This window comes from Plecotus auritus (genome assembly GCF_963455305.1).
Source record: "Plecotus auritus genome assembly, chromosome: 7".
Classification (NCBI taxonomy): Eukaryota; Metazoa; Chordata; class Mammalia; order Chiroptera; family Vespertilionidae; genus Plecotus; species Plecotus auritus.
The window spans coordinates 125,727,928-125,747,819 of NC_137774.1; the positions used below are offsets into that span (position 1 = coordinate 125,727,928).

At 40.0% G+C, this 19,892-nt stretch overlaps 1 protein-coding gene across 5 annotated transcripts in view; it reads left to right on the forward strand.

The window, feature by feature from the left end:
* Positions 1–19,892, forward strand: part of CETN3 (centrin 3) — a gene marked incomplete at its 5' end in the record, with an annotated part of 246,600 nt that overhangs the window by 214,579 nt on the left and 12,129 nt on the right. For 2 of the 5 annotated variants that reach the window (XR_013961303.1, XR_013961304.1), the window contains one exon: positions 8,166–8,251. The exons of the other annotated variants lie outside the window; for them this stretch is intronic. The remainder of the gene's footprint in view (positions 1–8,165; positions 8,252–19,892) is intronic. 5 annotated transcript variants of the gene reach the window in all.

Below are 19,892 nucleotides of genomic sequence, written 5' to 3' on the forward strand. Positions count from 1 at the left end.
AAATCAGCTGACAATCATATGGGTGCTCCCTTGTAGGTAATTAACTGTTTTTCTCTTGCTGCTTTTAATATTCTCTCTTTGTCTTTTGCTCTTGGCATTTTAATTATGATGTGTGTTGGTGTGGTCCTCTTTGGATTCCTTTTGTTTGGGGTTCTGTGTGCTTCCTGGACTTGGAAGTCTATTTCTTTCACCAGGTGGGGGAAGTTTTCTGTCATTATTTCTTCAAATAGGTTTTCAATATCTTGCTCTCTCTTTTCTTCTGGCACACCCATAATTCAGATGTTGGTACGTTTGAAGTTGTCCCAGAGGCTCCTTACACTATCTTCATATTTTTGGATTATTTTTTCTTTTTGTTTTTCCAGTTGAGTGTTGTTTGCTTCTTTGTATTTCAAATCTTTGACTTGATTCTTGCGAACCTCTAGTCTGCTGTTGGATCTCTGTATATTATTTTTTATTTCAGTCAGTGTATGCTTAATTTCTAGTTGGTCCTTTTTTATATCCTAGAGGGTCTTGCTAAATTTATCGGCCTTTTCTAGAAAATTCTTGAAAAACCTTATAACCGTGGTTTTGAACTCTATATCCAGTTGTTTGCTTTCTTCCATTTCTTTCATTTGTGACCTATTTCTTTGTCTCCGCATTTTGGCTGCTTCCCTGAGTTGATAGAGTGGCTATGTGTGCTAGGTGTCCTATAGGGCCCAGTGGCTCAGCCTCCCCAGTTACCTGAGGTGGACACTCTTGGTGCACCCCTTTGTGGGCTGTGTGCACAGTCTTGTTGTAGTTAAGCCTTGATTGTTGTTGGTGTCACTGGGATGAATTGACCTCCGGCCTATTGGCTGTGAGGATCAGCTGTGTCTATGCTGGGAGAACTTCTGTGCTGGAGACACCCTTATGAGACAAGACTTGCAAAAGCCTCTGTGCTCAGTTTGGGTGGGGCAGAGTCTCAGGGCAGAGCAGACAGCAATGGCTTCCCGTCAGCCCTGTCCTAAGAGGCCCCTTGGTCTCAGTGTCCCGCGGTAATCACTGCAAGCACCTCTGAGAGAAAGCCGCCCTCAAGTTTCTTGCGCTGCCAGACAGTCCAGTTTCTTCCCGAATGAGTCTGGGTCCCCAGAGTCTCGCCGGAACTGGAGTTTAGAGCAGTCTGGAGCTTTTGTCTCCCTCCTGATTGAGAAAGCCAGCTGTGTACTCTCCGTACCTCTGCCTTCCGCAGTTCCTCTGAGTCTCAGTGTGCTTTTCTCTTTCCTGACAGTCCAGTTTTTCCCTGTATGAGTCTGGGTCCCCAGAGTCTCACCCAGAACTGGAGTTCAGAGCAGTTGGGAGCTTTTGTCTCCCTCCTGATTGAGAAAGCCAGCCGCATACTCAGTTGCCAGCCCTCTCCGCGCGCACGTGCCTCTGTACCTCTGCCTTCTGCAGCTCCTCTGAGTCTCAGTGTGCTTTTCTCTTTCCTTCTAGTTGTAGAATTTCCACTCAGCCAGCCTTCCTGTGGTTCTGGATGATGTCCATTTTGTCTTTTTGTTGTAGTTTTGAAATTGTTTTGTGAGGCAGCAGTTTAGGTGTTTACCTATGCTGCCATCTTGGTTTCTCCCCCACTATGGGTTTTTCATATATGGCTTTTATTATGTTGAGGTATGATCCTTCTATTCCCACCTTGCTGAGAGTTTTTATCAAGAAAGGTGTTGGATTTTGTCAAATGCTTTTTCTGCATCAATTGGTTTGACTATGTGATTTTTATCTCCGTTTGTTTATGTGATGTATCACGTTTATTGATTTGTGAATATTGTACCATCCTGGCATCCCTGGGATAATTCCTACTTAGTGATGGTGGATGATCTTTCTGATGTAATGCTGGATCCGATTTGCTAGAATTTTGTTGAGGATTTTTGGCATCTATGTTCATGAGGGATATTGGCCTGTAATTCTCTTTCATTGTGTTGTCTTTATCTGGTTGTGGTATTAGGGTAATGCTGGCTTCATAGAATGAGCTTGGAAGTGTTCCTTCTTCTTGAATTTTTTGGAATACTCTGAGGAGGATAGGTTTTAGTTCTTCTTTGAAAGTTTGGTAAAACTCCCCTGTGAAGTCATCTGGAATAAGGCTTTTGTTTGCTGGAAGCTTTTTGATGACTGCTTCAATTTCTTCCATAGTTACTGGCCTATTGAGATTTTTAGATTCTTCCTGATTGGGTTTTGGAAGGTTATATTTTTCTAGGAATATGTCCATTTCCTCCAGGTTGTCTGGTTTGTTGGAACAACATTGTATCTAGTATTTTTTTTAACAATCCTTTGTATTTCTGTGGGGTCTGTTGTTATTTCTCCTCTTTCATTTCTGATTTTGTTTATCTGGATCCTCTCTCTTTGTTTCTTAGTGAGCCTGGCTAGAGGTTCATCTATGTTGTTTATCTTTTCAAAGAATCAGCTCTTGGTTTCATTGATCTTTTGTATTGTATTTTTTTTTTGTCTCAGTGTCATTTATTTCTTCTCTGATCTTTATTATCTCCTTCCTTCTGCTCACTCTGGGATTTTCTTGTTTCTCTCTTTTTAATTCTTTAAGTTGTAGAGTTAGATGATTTATTACCATTTTTTTTTTGTTTGTTTTTTGTTTTTTGAGGTAAGCCTGTAGAGCTATAAACTTCCCTCTCAGGACTGCTTTCATTGTGTCCCATAGATTTTGAATTGTTGTGTTTTCATTGTAATTAGTATCCAGGAGTTTTAAATTTCTTTCTTTGATCTCTTTGGTAACCCAATCATTGTTTAATAGCATGCTATTCAGCCTCTAAGTGTTTGAATTTTTTTGATTGTTTCTATTGTAGTTTATTTCTAATATTATGCCATTGTGGTCTGAGAAGATACTTGATATGATTTCAATCTTCTTGAATTTGGAGAGATTTTGCCTGTGACCCAATATGTGGTCTATCTTTGAAAATGTCCCATGTGTACTTGAGAAGAATGTATATTCCGTGGCTTTGGTGTGAAATGTTCTGAAGATATCAATTAAGTCCATCTGATCTAGTGAGTTATTTAGGATTGCTGTTTCTTTGCTGATTTTTTGTCTAGAGGATTTATCCAGTGATGTAAATGGTGTATTACAGTTCCCTACTATGATTGTATTGTTATCAATCTCTCCCTTGATATTTTTCAGGAGTTTTTTTAATGTATTTGGGTGCTCCTGCAATGAATTCATATATGTTTATCAGGGTTATATTCTCTTGTAGTATCGATCCCTTTAGTATTATGATGTGGCCTTCCTTATCTCTTGTTATGGCCTTCACTTTGAGGTCTATTTTGTCAGATGTAAGTATTGCTACCCCAGCTTTTGTTCATTTCCATTTGCCTGAAAGATATTTTTCCATCCCTTCACTTTCATTCTGTGTGAGTCCCTTGTTCTGAGGTGGGTCTCTTGTAGACAGCATATACACTGAGTGGCCAGATTATTATGATCTCTGAATGCATAATAATCTGGCCACTCAGTGTATATCCTATATAATAAAATGCTAATATGCAAATTGTCCCCTCAACCAGGAGTTCATCCAGCAGGCAGGTCGGCCAACCGCCCATGTCGCCTCCCCCGGGCCAGGCTGGCCATACCCCACCCATGCATGAATTCATGCACCGGGCCTCTAACATATATATACACACACATACACACACACACACTGAGTGGCCAGATTATTATGCGTTCAGAGATCATAATAATCTGGCCACTCAGTGTATATGGATTTTTTTAAATCTATTTAGCCACTCAATGTATTTTGATTGGAGCATTTAGTTCATTTATGTTTAAAGTTATTATTGATAGGTACTTGTCTGTAGCCATTTTTATTTTTTGTGCCTGTGTTCCTTCTTCTCTTTTTATTTCTTCTTTTTACACCAGTCCCTGTAGGATTTCTTTCATTGCTGGCTTGGTAGTGATAAACTCCCTTATCCTTTTTTTGTCTATGAAGCTCCTTATTTCCACTTCAATTTTGAATGATAGCCTTGCTGGATAGAGTATTGTTGGATTCAGTCCCTTGTTTTGCATCACTTTGTAAATTTCCTTCTATTCTTTTCTGGTCTAATGTGTTTCTGTTGAGAAATCATTTGATAATATAATGGGAGGTCCCTTGTACATAACTCCCTGTTTCTCTCTTTCAGCCTTTAAGATTCTCTCTTTGTCCTGAACATTTGACATTGTAATTATGATGTGTCTTGATGTGAGTCTTTTTGGGTTCATGTTGTTTGGGACTCAGTGCTTGTGTGACTTTTTCTTCCCTACATAAGGGAAGCTTTCTGATATTATTTCTTCAAATAGGTTTTGTAACCCTTGTTCCTCTTCCTGTTGTTCTGGCACCCCTATTATTCATATGTTGCTTCATTTCATGTTGTCCCAAAACTCCCTTAGGCTCTTCTCCTGTCTTTTAATTTTTTTCTCCAATTGTAGTTCAGTTTGGGTGTGTTTTGCTTCCCTGTTTTCTAATTTGCTAATTCGGTCCTCCGCTTCTCCTAATCTACTGTTGAAACTTTCCATGGTGTTTTATATTGCAGCTACATCACTCTTTATTTCTTCTTGATTCTTACATAAATTGTTGATTTTTTCATCCATCTGGTTTATGAACTGTATGACCCTTATTCTGAATTCTTTTTCTGACATATTGCATGCCTTTATTTCACTTAGCTGATTTTCTGGCAATTCCTCCTTTTCTTTCCTTTGGAGGTTTCTTTGTCTACCCATTTTCTCACCTGATGATCTGGCTATTGAGTCGCTCAGGGGCTGCTCCTTGGGTGGCAGTGGCTCCTCGGGTGGCAGCTGCTCCTTGGGTGTTTGTGGCAGTGGCTGCTCTTCAGTTGTCAGCGACTCCTCTGTTGGGCACTGTTTGCAGCAGTTCTGTCTCCTCTGGCTGTTGGGGGAAGTGCTTATGCAGCCACTACTCCTTGGATGGGGGTGGGCTGCTCATGAGGCTGCTGCTCCTCAGAGTAGGGTGGTCTTTGCGTGGCTGCTGCTCCTTGGGTGGGTGTGGGCTGCTCGTGTGGCCGCTGCTCCTTGGACAGGGGTGGGCTCTTCACGGGGCTGCTGCTCCTTGGACAGGGGATGGCTGCACATGGCTGCTGCTCCTCAGGTGGGGGTGGGCTGCTTGTGCAGCTACTGCTCCGTGGATGGTGGTGGGCTGCTCTCGGGGCTGCTGCTCCTTGGACGGGACCAGGCTGCTCACATGTCTGCTGCTTGCGTGGTTGTAGTACCCTGGCCTAAAGTGTTGGGCTGGTCAGACAGGAACACACTTCGGAACTCACAGGAGCCTGTGCCTGGGTGGCTGGAGTCTCTGTGACCATGGTACCACTGCCGAGGTAGCAGGTTCCTGGCGGGGTGGCTGTAGAGTCCTGCGTGTTATCTGAGGGCACCCTGAGTGGAGGTGAGGCTGGGCTCCCAGTCATAGCAGCTCCCCACTTCAAAAAGCTGAGGCCTCTGTGGAAGGACTGGCCACTCTGGGACTGTTTGCAACGGTAGCAGAGGCTACCTAGTTAGGCGCGCCCAGTTAGCCTGCCCCCGAATGTCCTGTGGGATCTAACTGTGCCTTAGTTACACACACACACACACACACACACACACACCATGACCACACACTCCTCTTTTGCTCCCTCACTCACGCTCTCTCCTTCACTTCTGCTTTCTTCCTGCCTCTGTAGTTGGGTCTGGAGTGTTATTGACCCATTTGTGGATGGAGTCTCCTCTCTGGGTGTCTGGTTATGTGGCTCGCTCTCTAGCACATTGGCCAAACAGGATAAAATTCACCTCGACAAGACATGACATAAAGGAAACAAATCACAAATGTACTCATGACACCAATAACCCCAATATAAGTGACCACCCAAGAAAGGAGAATTAGGGGAGAGAAAAGAGAGCACAAATGATATCAAAGAGAGAAAAAATGATATGAGAGAAAATAAAAAGAAGAAAAAGGAAGAAAAAGGAAGAAAAAGGAAAAAAAAAATATATATATGGGGAGAAAACACCAGAGAAACAAACAGGCAAACCAAAACATACAAACACCAAATTCCCAGTAAGAGGGTGGGGGCAGAATCTTTTATACAGAAAGTAAGGTTCAGAATTGGATGAATATGAGGAGGACCTCAGCTCAATACAGAGGAAGAAGAAAGAGGATTAGTGGATAAGAAGAAAGAGAAGGAGAAGAAATTAATAATAATAATAAATTTAAAAATTGATTAAAAATAGGATAAAAAATAAAATAAAATAAATTAGAATGATGGAAAAATAATGTGAAAAATAGAAAATAAAGAAATTGCCCTAACCAGTTTGGCTCAGTGGGTAGAGCATCGGCCTGTGGATTCAAGGGTCCCAGGTTCAATTCCGGTCAAGGGCATGTACCTTGGTTGCAGGCACATCCCCAGTAGGAGGTGTGCAGGACACGGCTGATCGATGTTTCTCTCTCATTGATGTTTCTAACTCTCTATTCCTCTCCCTTCCTCTCTGTAAAAAAATCAATAAAATATATTAAAAAAAGAAACAAATGAAAAAAGGAAAATAAAGAAAAAAAGAACAAAATAATAATAAAATTAAATCAAATAAAAATAAAAATGAAAAAGTGAAGTGTCATTCCTTTGGCTGGTTTAAGATCCCACTCTTCTGTACTGTCTGTGGCTTCTCAGTTTCTTGTTGCTGGTACTGAAGGCCTCTCTTTAGGCCAGTCCCTGTGGACTCTCAGGGACTATTCATGTATTTTTTTTTTTTCCTTTGTACCACTCAGGGGATAGTCTGGGTATGGCTGTATTGGTTGCCTGGAGACTGCAGGGAGGGGCTATCTCTTCAGGAGAAATGGCTGCCTAGGACCCGCGCATGTCTGGTATGACTCAGCGCTAGACTTGCGGCCACCTCTCTTGGGCTCTCTCTTCACCCCAATCTCTCCCTAGACTCCACAAGTCTGCACCACCTCAGCCACAGGTGAATGTCCGTATCCGAAAGGTCCTATGAACTAGGTTCAGTGAAGAAAACAAAGACCACAAGAGGGGAAAAAGCTGCACCTCTGTGAGCCACTCTCCTCCCAGCACTGTGCGGTCTGGGCAGCTGTCCAGAATGTCCCCTCTGGGATCAGTCTGTCGTGACTCAGGACCCAGATCTAGAATCCCCTGCCACCAGCAGTCCTGCGGACCTCCTTTCCACAGTCAGATGCTGTGGCTGACCCAAGGGTGAAAGTTCTCCAGGTGTCCTCTGCCCTTCCCGGCTGCGAATTGTCTCACCAGCTCTGTCTACTTCACCAATTCAGGTGGATGTTATTCTATGTAGTTGCTAGTTGTATCTGCTCTGGGACAAGACTCGGGACATGTCAGTCTATTCCACTGCCATTTTGTCTCTTGATGTGAGACTTTTAACCAAATCTTATACAAATATAGACGTGTTTGGAAATTACCAAAATATATTGGTAGAAGAACATGAAAATATTACTAAAAGTGAATGAATTACTATCAGGAAAAAATGTGGCAATACAGCAGCTAAACAGTTTTCAATCATGGTTGCACATTAGAATTAGGTAGAATGTTTTTCAAAAATACAGATTCCTAGCCCCACCTTGACTGATTTTTAAAATCCAAGGTGGAGAGAGTTGGACAGTGGTATTTCTCAAAAGTTCTGAGTGTGATTATAATGTTCTGAGCTGGTGCTAAGAGTAATTGATAAAACTGTCTTACTGCATTGGTGTTGGGGTCAAGTAGGAAATAAAATTGGGTGGGCATGACGCAGCCACAAAAAATGGCAAGATTCTGATGTTAGACTGATAGTATAGACATCTGGATACAGCTGGAGATTTCCAAGTGAGAGGGGTCAATTCAATTTAATTCAGCTAATGAAAACTGAAAGCTTATGTGCAAGGTACTGTAGAGGGATGTGTCAAGATGCACTAAATATGATCTCTGCTCTTTAAAGTTTCATATGTGTAGTAGGAGGTATAATGAAAGCTGTATTAAAGCATGGACATACCAGGTGTACCGTTTACTAATTCAAATTTTGTAATCAATGAAAACACAAGAATTTCAAGAGAAACATCAAAAGTGCTTTATTCAAAGTAATGTCCATCACTAGCTACACATTTCCCCCATCTCTCAGGTAATTTGTGGATATTGTCCCAATAGAACTTTTTTTGTTTTGAGGCAAACCATTCAGAGACCAATTTTTCACTTCTTCGTAGGTTTTGAAGTGCTGCTCAGAAAGTGCGTGTGCCATCTATCGGAACAAGTGATAATCTGAAGGAGCAAGGTCTGGTGAATAGAGTGGGTGGGTTAATACTTCCCAGGCAAGATCTTTTAACGTGTCTTTAACTGGTTTTGAAGTGTGTGATGGTGCGTTATCATGAAGCAAAATTACTTTGCCGTGTCTTCTGGAACATTCTGGTCCTTTCATGATCAAAGCATGGTTCAAATTGATTATTTGTTGTCAGTAGTGATAAGTATTAATGGTTTCACCTGGTTTTAGAAGCTCATAATACACCACACTTTCCTGATCCCACGAAATGCAGATCATTGTCTTCTTTCCAAAGCGATTTGGCCTTGCACTCGAAGTTGATAGGTGACCTGGATCAACCCATGATTTTGTGCATTTGGGAGTCTCAAAATAAATCCAGTTTTCATCACCAGTCACAATTCAATGCAAAAAAGACTTTCTTTTGTGCTGTTGAAGCAATATTTTACTGATGACTTTTCGGTTTTCCATTTGTTTTTCGTTCAGTTGATGTGGCACCCATTTTCCTTCCTTTAATATCTTTCCTATTGCTTGTAAATGATCAGAAATTGTTTGCTGAGCAACGTTAATGTTTCTGCAAGTTGTTTTTGAGTTTGACATGCATCATCATCCAATAATGCTTGTAATTGTTGGTCTTCATACTTTTTCAGTTGACTTGGACGGTCTTTGTCTTTCACATCGAAATCATCACTTTTAAAGCTTTCAAGCCAATGTTCACAAGTATCTTGAGCTGGAGCATGTTCACCATAAGCTTCCCAAAGTACACAATAACTTTCAGCACCACTTTTCTTAAAAATAAAGTAATGAATTAAAACTTCCCACAAATGCTCTTTTTTGGCACGAAATTCGACATTTTTAAGCATAAAAATATCTATGATGTTAACACCTTCAGAAAATTTGACATATGAAGTTTTGAAGCTTGTTGTCAATACAACAAAATAGCATACATATCAAATCGCATATACACTGAGTGGCCAGATTATTATGATCTCTGAACGCATAATAATCTGGCTACTCAGTGTATATCCTATATAATAAAAGGCTAATATGCAAATTGTCCCCTCGACCAGGAGTTCGACCAGCAGGCAGGCCGGCCAACCACCCATGTCACCTCCCCCTGGCCAGGCTGGCTGGACCCCACCCATGCATGAATTCATGCATTCATGCACCGGGCCTCTAATATATATATATATTGAGTGGCCAGATTATTATGCGTTCAGAGATCATAATAATCTGGCCACTCAGTGTACATCAACATACGTGTAACTCCATCTATTGAAGAAAAGCCACGTTATTAACCAGTACACCTGGTATTAAGGTTATAATAGAAATGCAGAAGTGCTCTCAGATAATTTAGGAATACTGTATTTATGTTTGGGACTATCTGAAAATTTTATAAAAGGAGGTAACTCATTTCAATTTTGACCTAAAAGTAAAATGGGATTTTTAAGAGACATGAGGAGAAGAGCATTCTTGGTTTGGAGTAATGAAACTCAGAGGCCCAGAGATTATGTGGGTGCAAGCAGGATGGTGGAAGTAGAAAGGAGCTGCATGAGAAGTGGAGAGAACACACAGGAAAAAAGGCCAGAATGTTCACCTGAAGGTCAAAGCATGGCCTCTGACTCCTTGTCATGAATTCCATGATGGAAATGAAGTATAGCTTAAGATCAGGTGGTGGAGAAAAAAGAGAAGGAAGAGCTTGCCACTGCAGATTGTTAAATGTCCTGAAAGGGATTATGTGTAACTGGCCAGGTGTTCTTAGGAATAAGTAACTTGCTCAAGGTCATATATCAGTTACCTGATTCCAAAGCCATGACTAGAACCAGTGTACCACACAGCTGTAGTTCTTAATCTCAGCAGCATCAGAATCACCTGGAGAGCCCAGACTGCTACAGTATTATGGGATGGGACCCAAGAATTTACTTTCTAACAAGTTCCCTGGTGACAATGATGCTGCTAGTCTGGGGGCCACATTTTGAGAACTATTACCCAGAAAGTCTGGTTTGAAATGATGTCCAGAAATCATGTATTTTTTCAAAGTATCACTAATGATACTAAGGAGGAGCTAGCAGTGAGAATCATTGATCTTGATTGTGAAGAGCACTGAATTCTAATTTGACTTTATGGTGGTACCAGTTTACAAGTGAGAGGAGTGCGGTGTTGGCAATATGTCATGATTATGAGGAGAAAATGAATTGGTAGACATACCAGATCAGAGGTATTAGACTAGGGTAGACACTGAAAATGGAATAATTCCATCCTCTCTTCATTTGGTGCACCAGGGTCAAGCAGATCTTCCTAAAACATTGCTTTCATCCAGGTATTATTCAGGTATTTACAAAAGCCCCTAACAAACTGCTGGTCTCAGTAACCTGGTCCTTCCCTTCCTTTCAAGGTGTGCTTTCCAGGAACACTTCAAGACCAACACTGTGCTTGTGCTTCTTCAGTTCCCCTTGATGATTTTGATGTGTGCTCTCACCTCTTTAGTTCTGCCAAAAAATCAAAATAAAATAAAACTTAAAATACAGAATTAAGATTCACATGGTATAAAAGCAAATAGCAAGTAAAGGTTGATAAAGAAAACTTAACTCTCCCCTGCTCCCTAAATCCCCAGTCCTAACTCCTCAGGGGAAAGAATCTTTAACCCTTGTAGCCATTTAACTCACAATATTGCTAATTTGTGATGAGCAATTATAGAAACTACTTCCTGCCGATAACATAGGATATAGGCCTCTTACATTTGCCCTCCCTATTCTCTCTGGTAGTAATCTATTTAATCTGATTCGATTCAATAATTTTCATTATATTATTTTATTAAATAGTTTTCAGTTTTCACTATTATGACTGTATGAATATTGTTCTCTCAAGGGCTAAGTAAATCACCATTTTCATTTTATTTTCTTGCACAGATTTTATTTTCTCCAAAGTTTTGAATGCTTTCCTTTTTTTCTTGCCATGGCTTCCTTCTAATAACTCTTCAATTATTTTTCAAACTTTTTACCATATCAGGCATTTTTTAAGTTTTTAAAATGTCCTCATTACTCAATCTTTATCTTTTTGTTCCTATGTGAGATAGTTATCACAAAGCTGCTATGAAGTAGTAACATTAAGACTTCCCCTCATACCTGCTGGTTTGAATTAACTTTTCCTTTTTGAGTTTACTTTTTTGGCTCATATATTTTGGTTTACTCCCTCCTTTTATTGGAGCACATTCCCAAATAACTTCACAAGAAAGAATGTGTGAGAGGACAATTGTATGAGTTCTTGCATGTCTGATAATATCTTTATACTTAGACATTTTATTGATAGTTTGGCAAAATTCTATAGAAATAAATTTTGAAAATTATTTTCCATCAGAAATTTGAAGGCATTGCTCCATTCCCCCCCTTCACCTTCCCCTATGTTCAGAGTTACTGAGAAATGGCATTCTAAATTTAAAATTTTCTGTAAAAGAATTATACATTTCTTTTTTCAGGAATATTTAGAATCTCCTCTTTTTCATAGTGTTCTGAAATATCACTAGGACATTTTTTGGTATGATAATTTTCATTTATTTATAAAATATCTGTTCTTTTAGTAGGGTATTTGAAGCTGGAATCCAATCTCATAAACTTTAGACATTTTATTTTATACGGTTTTTTTTTGATAATTTTCTTCTTTCCATATGTTCTGTTTTTACTATTGTCACATATTTTGCATAGTTTTTGTTGGACTGTCCACTTTTTTCCTTAATCCATATGTACATATTTTTGAATCCATCGTTTTAGTTTTTAATTCATTAATATTTTTTAATTTGCAATAACTTTTTCTTGTTCTCTATTGCTTTTTTATAGCACCTTGTTTATGTGTTATAGACACAATATAATGAGTAAGGGAGTTTAAAAATGTTTCCAGTATTTGTTTTCTCTGCATCTACTAGTATTTAAAATGACAATTCTATTTGGGTGCCTGTTGGAGTTGCTGCCGTGCAGCATTTTCAGCCAATGTGTACCTGTTGTCTCTGGGCAATTAAAATTATTCAGCATCAAAACCTTAGCTCTGGGACCAGAAAAAAAATCTAAGAAGCATTCCCTGATAGTTTAATTCAGAACAAATGCTTTCCCTTTTGTTCTATTCATGCATATTTCAATTGGCATTAATGTAAAGTATCTCATGGGCTCTCTTTGACATGAAATCCTTGTCCTCAACTTGGCAGAGATCCTGGCACTAGGTTCTAGATGTATGTTGGATGTATAAATAAATAGTCCCAGGATATAAGAATTGGGACAATAGAATGGTTATCTTTTAAATTTTTAGTAGATTGGGATGAGGCAGATACAGGTTTTAGGCATTTAAGGACAGAATGAGAATGAAGGCTTAGAGGCAGTTGACCTATAGATCACATATTTGAGAAATATAATATATAAAATAAGATAGTTATCAGAGTGGCAGCATAATCTAATGAAGGAAGGTATTTTATAAATTAGAACAGACCTTTGTGTGACTAAGGCCACAGGGAAGGAGACAGTAAAAACAGAGGAATTAAAAATATTGTGGAGGAAGTATTAAGTGAAGGAAATACATGTAATTGAAAGTCCCTTATATATAGGAAAGTATATAAACAGAATGGACAGATGTATCTCTTTTGATATAATGCCATAAAAAGGATTCAGTTCTAGTTTACATCAAGTAGCACCTTAGAGCAGTGGTCGGCAAACTCATTAGTCAACAGAGCGGCAAACCTCAGCGGCTCGCGAGCCACGGTTTGCCGACCACTGCCTTAGAGCATAGGATTTGAAACTCCAACAGTTCTTATCCTCTTCATTTTATAGAAAGATCCCAGAACTATTTGATCTTGAAGACTGATATAGATTAAAGAAGTGGCATGAATGGGGATTAGTCCAAGGTCACTTTCTCTTTGTTTTTTTTTTTTTTTTTTCAAATTTTTATTAAGGTATTATATGTGTACATATCTTACCATTGGCCCCCCCACCCCCACCCCACTCCCATACATGCCCTCACCCCCCAATGTTTTGCATCTGTTGGTGACTCTTATATGCATGCATACAAGTCCTTCAGTTGATCTCTTATTTCCCCCACCTCTCCCTAACCTTACCGCTGTAATTAGACAGTCTGTTTGATGCTTTACTGCCTCTGTAACTATCTTTTGGTTCATCAGTTTATAATGTTTTTCATTATCCCCAAATGAGTGGGATCATGTGATATTTTTCTTTCATTGACTGGCTTATTTCACTTAGCATAATGTTCTCTAATTCCATCCAGGTGCCTACAAATGGTAGTAATTCCTTCTTTTTCATGGCAGCATAGTATTCCATTGTGTAGATGTACCATAGTTTTCTGATCCAGTCATCTGCTGATGGGCACTTAGGCTGTTTCCAAATCTTAGCTATGGTGAATTGTGCTGCTATGAACATAGGGGTGCATATATCCTTTCTGATTGGTGTTTCTGGTTTCTTAGGATATATTCCTAGGAGTGGGATTACTGGGTCAAATGGGAGTTCCATTTTCAGTTTTTTGAGGAAACTCCATACTGTTCTCCACAGTGGCTGCACCAGTCTGCATTCCCACCAGCAGTGCACGAGGGTTCCTTTTTCTCCGCATCCTTGCCAACACTTGTCATTTGTTGATTTGTTGATGATAGCCATTCTGATAGGTGTGAGATGGTATCGCATTGTCGTTTTGATTTGCATCTCTCGGATAATTAGTGACTTTGAGCATGTTTTCATGTGTCTCTTGGCCTTCCTTCTGTCTTCTTTCGAAAATATTCTATTTAGGTCCGTTGCCCATTTTTTTATTGGATCATTTATCTTCCTTTTATTAAGTTGTATAAGCTGCCTGTAGATGTTGGAAATTAAACCTTTATCAGTGATACCATTTGCAAATATGTTCTCCCATACAGTGGGGTTTCTTGTTGTTTTGTTGATGGTTTCTTTTGCTGTGCAAAAGCTTTTTATTTTGATGTAGTCCCATTTGTTTATTTTCTCTTTGGCTTCCATTGCCCTAGGGGCAGTATCACTGAAAAAGTTCTTTTGGCATATGTCTGAGTTTTGCTGCCTGTGGATTCCTCTAATATTTTTATGGTTTCCCATCTTATATTTAAGTCCTGTATCCATTTTGAGTTTATTTTTGTGTATGGTGTAAGTTGGTGATCTAGTTTCATTTTTTTGCATGTATCTGTCCAATTTTCCCTCTCTTTGGTTTGTTAATGCACTGAACAATTCAAAATATGTACATAAGATCAAGGCACAATAAGTAGATGTAACTTCTTGATGCTCCCTTTGTTTGTATAATTTGAAGTGCATGCTAAGCTACTTAAACAAAGTGGGCTTAATCCACTTTGTTTTAAGAGTGATATAGGTTTATTTCTCTCTCCTGGGAAAGTATTTAGATGAATGGCACAGGGCTGTCACCCAAAGTTGCTCTGGTCACCATTTCACAGCCAGTGATGGGGACAAAGAGAATTAATTCAAGGCCAGCCATCTGTATGGATGTGGCTCAAATGTTGTAGAAATCTCTTCTATTAACCTCCTACAGGCCTAAATTTAGTCATATGACCACACTTAGCTACAAGAGAGTCTAAGAAATGCAGTCAGAAGCTGGGCACTCATTGTGGTTACTATATTTTATTTTATTTTTAACTAGAGGCCTGATGCATGAAAATTTGTGCAAGAGTAGGTCTTCCTTCCCCTGGCTGCCAGCACTGGCTTCCCTCTAGCACCTGGGACCTGGGCTTCCCTCCTCTGGCTGCTGTCAGGCACCCAGAACCCAGGGCACTTCCCTCCTCGTGGCCCAGGGCACCTGAGACCTGGGCTGGCTTCACTCGGGCCGCCCAAGGCACCCAAGACCCAGGCTGGCTTCTTTCCAGCCCCAGCTTTGTCAGGAAGGACATCTGGAATGGTGTCTGGAAGAGGTCTGGTCTAATTAGCATATTACCATTTTATTATTATAGATAAGTGATTCTTTTTTTCCTCATTTTATTTTATATTTTCATTGACTTTAGAGAGAGAAGGAAGAGAGGGAGATTGAGGGAGAGAGAGAAAAATCAGTTTGTTGCTTATACATTCATTGGTTGATTCTCCTATGTGCCCTGACCAGGAATTGAACCTGCAACCAACTGAACTACCCAGCCAGGGCCTGCTGTTATTGCATTTTAAATTCTTCTGAGTCTTGGATAAACATTCTCATCATAGCATCAGTTAGGTGTTTTAGATGGGAGAACTGAGGCAATGAAACAAGATAACCAAAATGAATACTTAATGAAACATCACAACACAATGAATAAATATGAGAGAGATTAAATACAAATTTACAGAGGCATCTATTTAAAATGACAATTCTATTTGGGCCTGTTGGAGTTTCTACCATCGGCATTTTCAGCCAGTGTGTATCTGTTGTCTTTGAGCAATTAAAATTATTCAGCATCAAAATCTTAGCTCTGGGACCAGAAAAAAAAAATCTAAGAAGCATTTGCTGGCTGATAGTCTAATTCAGAGCAAGTGCTTTTCCCTTTGGTCTATTCATGCATATTTCAATCGGCATTAATGTAAAGTACCTTATGGGCTCTCTTCGACATGAAATCCTTGTTCTCAACTTGGCAGTGATCCTGGCACTAGGTTCTAAATGGTCATTCTGGGATGGTAAATCAGCTATCCTCAGCTGATGGGTCTAACAATGAGGAGATTGCTGGAGGCAGGTGGTGTTGTGAGGCCTAATTCTGTTGGTATTAAGTGACAACTCATATTTGCTACAGGAGCAGTAAATTGCACTGTTTTAAAATAGGAAGTCTGAGTTAAAAGCTGTGTAAAACCATTATACTGTAGCCAGCACTCCAGGCTTTTCTAATTAGGTCATTTGGAAAAAGATGACCTTTTCATTTCTGTGCCTCTTTGCTAGGGACACATGTTTCTAATTATCATTTGTATTTTACTTTGCCAAAGCTGTTGACAAGCTGAGCTTTTTTGTGTATGCATGCGTGTGTGTGTGTGTGTGTGTGTGTGTGTCCACATGCACTCTATGAAGTTAATAACATTTCTGTATTCTACATTGGGCAAACAGAAGAAGATGGAAAGAATATGTATAGTAGTTTTGATGTCAAGCAACCAAAAAATCATATGGATTTGAGTGAAGAACACATTTTTGATGTCCCCAATGTTTTAGGCCAACTTGACTGTAACTTTGTCTGAAATCACTGTGTCAATATTTCTTCTGTTTTGGGCTGACAAGTATGATAACACTGAGTAAAATACAAGGGAGACATGAACTTTGGTCCACATTGTTACTGGAAACATAACTGCTTGCCATGCTTGAAATTCTGTGCAGGACCAAGACCAAAAATCTCGTGATTATCTTTTAAGGCTCACTTGTCCTTCTGTATGCTGTTTTTGGAATGTTTACAAATGCAAACATGTACTGTCCTCTAATGACCACTTCGTCCAAAAGAAGTTATGAATGAAGGGACAACATGCTTATCTATGGTTCAAAAATATACTCCATCTTTTAGGAGATAGCCCAAGAAAGGAGGCATTCCCCAAGCCTGGCTTTTCCACTGACTTCCTTTTCTAGTTGGGGAAAGTTTCTCAATATGCTCTCAGGTTACTCATCTGCAATCAAAAATCACAGAGCTGGCAGGACTTTGAGAAGTCTTCTAGCTCACAGTATCTTTTGAGGCCTTTCTTAAACTCTCTTGAAATATAATGGTCTCTTCTGTATTAAATCTCTCACAGGGGGACTTGACAAGGAAGAATGACACTATCTAAATGTTTAATATATAAATTACTCTGGCAGTTTGAGGAAAATGTATGGGAGATAAGTTGAAGTTTATTATGAAATTGCTAATAATTTATTTGATTCAATTTTCTCTTAGAAGTTCTATAGTGGGTAATGATGGGTCTCTGATGGAGCACTTGCAAGTTCACAAAGGGAGCTGGAAGTCATTGTATGACAGAGCTTGGTGACCTGCTGAGGTGCCCTGAGCTGCAGTTCTGAGCAGCAGAGCCTGGGCCAGTGCCAGGTGAAGCTACCATATCGGTGAAGGGGTTTCTTGGGTTGGGCACTGTCTGGTCTATTAGTTTCCTTGTACTGCTCTGGTGATCTTAGAAGATTTGACTTCCCTTTTCTTCAATTCTTGGTTGGAAACTATTACTATCAAGATGTTTATCAATAATTAAAACAGCAATTGCAAATGGCTAAAAGGAGACATTTGAAAGATGGTAGGATTGAGTGTTGTTGTCCCATAGGCATTCTTAGTGGTTGAATAGCTGGTTATGGTCATATTTGTGAGTTGGTATTGAGAATGGACCTAGCAGACCTCCAAATACAGAGACTGTGATTAAGCAAGTTTCCTTAGCTGATGCACTTTGTAATTGATTGCCATATTTGCATCAAGGCCACACTTCTCAGCCAGTAACCAAGACAGGCAGAGATACTAATGCAAGTTCATTCCTGGGAGATACACAAACTCCCCTAACAGCCAATTTGGGCTAGTGGAGTTCCCCATGGCCTTGAGGACCTTCCCTTAGGCTGTGGGTTCGTTTAGGTGCTTCTTTCCCTCTTTGCCTCACTCAGGGTGTGGTTTGCATGTGGATCGCACCACTCTACCAGTCTCTCCCTGCTCTCTCCCCACTCTTACCTGTACTTGCCTTAGTGAAACCCTCAGGTGGGTAATTTTTATGCTCTAAACACAACAGAACTAGGCTGTGGTGCTTTATAAAACTTGGGGGTACTATAAGAGAATAACTATGTAAAACAGGAAAACTTACCACTGTTTCAAATTTCACCAATTCTATCTGCCACCTGCCATGCACATCACAGGGAGCATCTTGTTTTTTTTTTCAAGCTGACTGCACAGTATATTAGCTGTAAATCTAGTCCATTGCTAGGAACAAAGTTACTCAGCTTCCTGTTAGAGTGCAGCCATCTTAGGTCTGTGAAAAAAAATAGCTCTTATTGTGCTCAGGACCATATTAGAAGCTGGATGTGGCAGTCTATAAAGCAGTCTTAAAAACCAGTTTTATCTAAAAAGCATCACAGGAAAATTTTGTTTTACTGAGAAGGAAACAAATGTTGATTTATTAAGGCTTTGTACTCTAAAAATGAGCAGGGACATGTGCAAAAGTATAAGGAATTTCTCTTTTGTGTGTGTGTGGGGGCGAGTGTTGCATTAAAAACAACAGGTGAGCAAGAACCCAGGTCAGTGCTCATGGACCTTGGAGGGCATGGCCCTGAGCAACTCACAATGCCAATTAATCAATAATATCTATAGTAGAAATGGGCCCACGTACAAGAGGTAGAACTTGACTTTTATAAACTGTTGGTCTGATTTATAGAGACTGATTTAAGGAGACAATGAATGTTAGTAAAATTGCTTCTAGAATTTTAGATCAAGTTATCTTAAATATGTATTATTAGCATTGAAGGACTGGGAGTGATGGTGGGTTATGGTTTTTAGTATTCTTCTTTATTTTCTTTACTTTTTAATCTGGTTGCTATGAATTTTTTCCACTTGAAATTTTGGGTTCATAAAATTACAACAGAGTGAAAAAACTAAGTTCCAACTTAAAAGAAAACATAAAAGATGTGTGAATTGTTCACTGGCTCTCATATCACTTTCATTCCATTGGCCAGAAAAAGTCACAAGTTCATTCCAAACCTTACCTATGATAACGCTTTAAGAATGATCTGATACTAAGCTGACTGCAGAAGGCTATTTATTCAAACACTGCCTTATTCCAAAAACAGCTATTAAAAGAGGTTGTTTAGCATTGGGGAACCTTCTCTGAGGCTTGTTTTTTTTAATAGGTCATTATATTTAACTAGAGGCCCGGTGCACGAAATTCGTGCATGGGGGCGTGTGTCCCTCAGTACAGCCTGCACCCTCTCCAATCTGGGATATCCCTCTCATAATCCAGGACTGCTGGCTCCCAACTGCACGCCTGCCTTCCTTCCTGATTGCCCCTAACTGCTTCTGCCTGCCAGCCTGATCACCCCCTAACCACTCCCCTGCCAGCTTGATTGATGCCTAACAGCTCCCCTGATAGCCTGATTGCCCCTAACTGCCCTCCCCTGCAGGCCTGGTCACCCCTAACTGCCCTCCCCTGCAGGCTTGATCGCCCCTAACTGTCCTCCCTTGCAGGCCTGGTCCCTCCCAACTGCCCTCCCCTGCTGGCCATCTTGTGGTGGCCATCTTGTGTCCACATGGGGGCAGCCATCTTTGACCACATGGGGGCAGCCATCTTGTGTGTTGGAGTGATGGTCAATTTGCATATTACTCTTTTATTAGATAGGATAACTTCACAATGAAGACAATTATTTAGGTTATAAAGGTCAAAAGTTGGAAAATTTTGGAGGCATGTGGGGGTGAGGCATTTTTTGTCTATTTTTTATCTTTCCATCTAAGTCAGGTGAAGAGTTGGGAAAGAGGGAAACAGAACATTAGATAACTCTCTTTATGAATAAGTGAAGTTACATAGTGAAGTCAATCCACCTCACTGCCACAAACCCGAGGAATCATTCCAAGTGAACGCTGAAGACAAGATGCCTTCTTGCATGAAAATCTCTCTCTTCCCTGTGTTGTTGAGAAGACCAGGAAAATCATTATCCTACACACGCAAGGTGTGGCAGAACGAGTACTGGCACTGGAACCAGCCAACCTGGATTGCAGTCAGTAGCTGGGGACTTT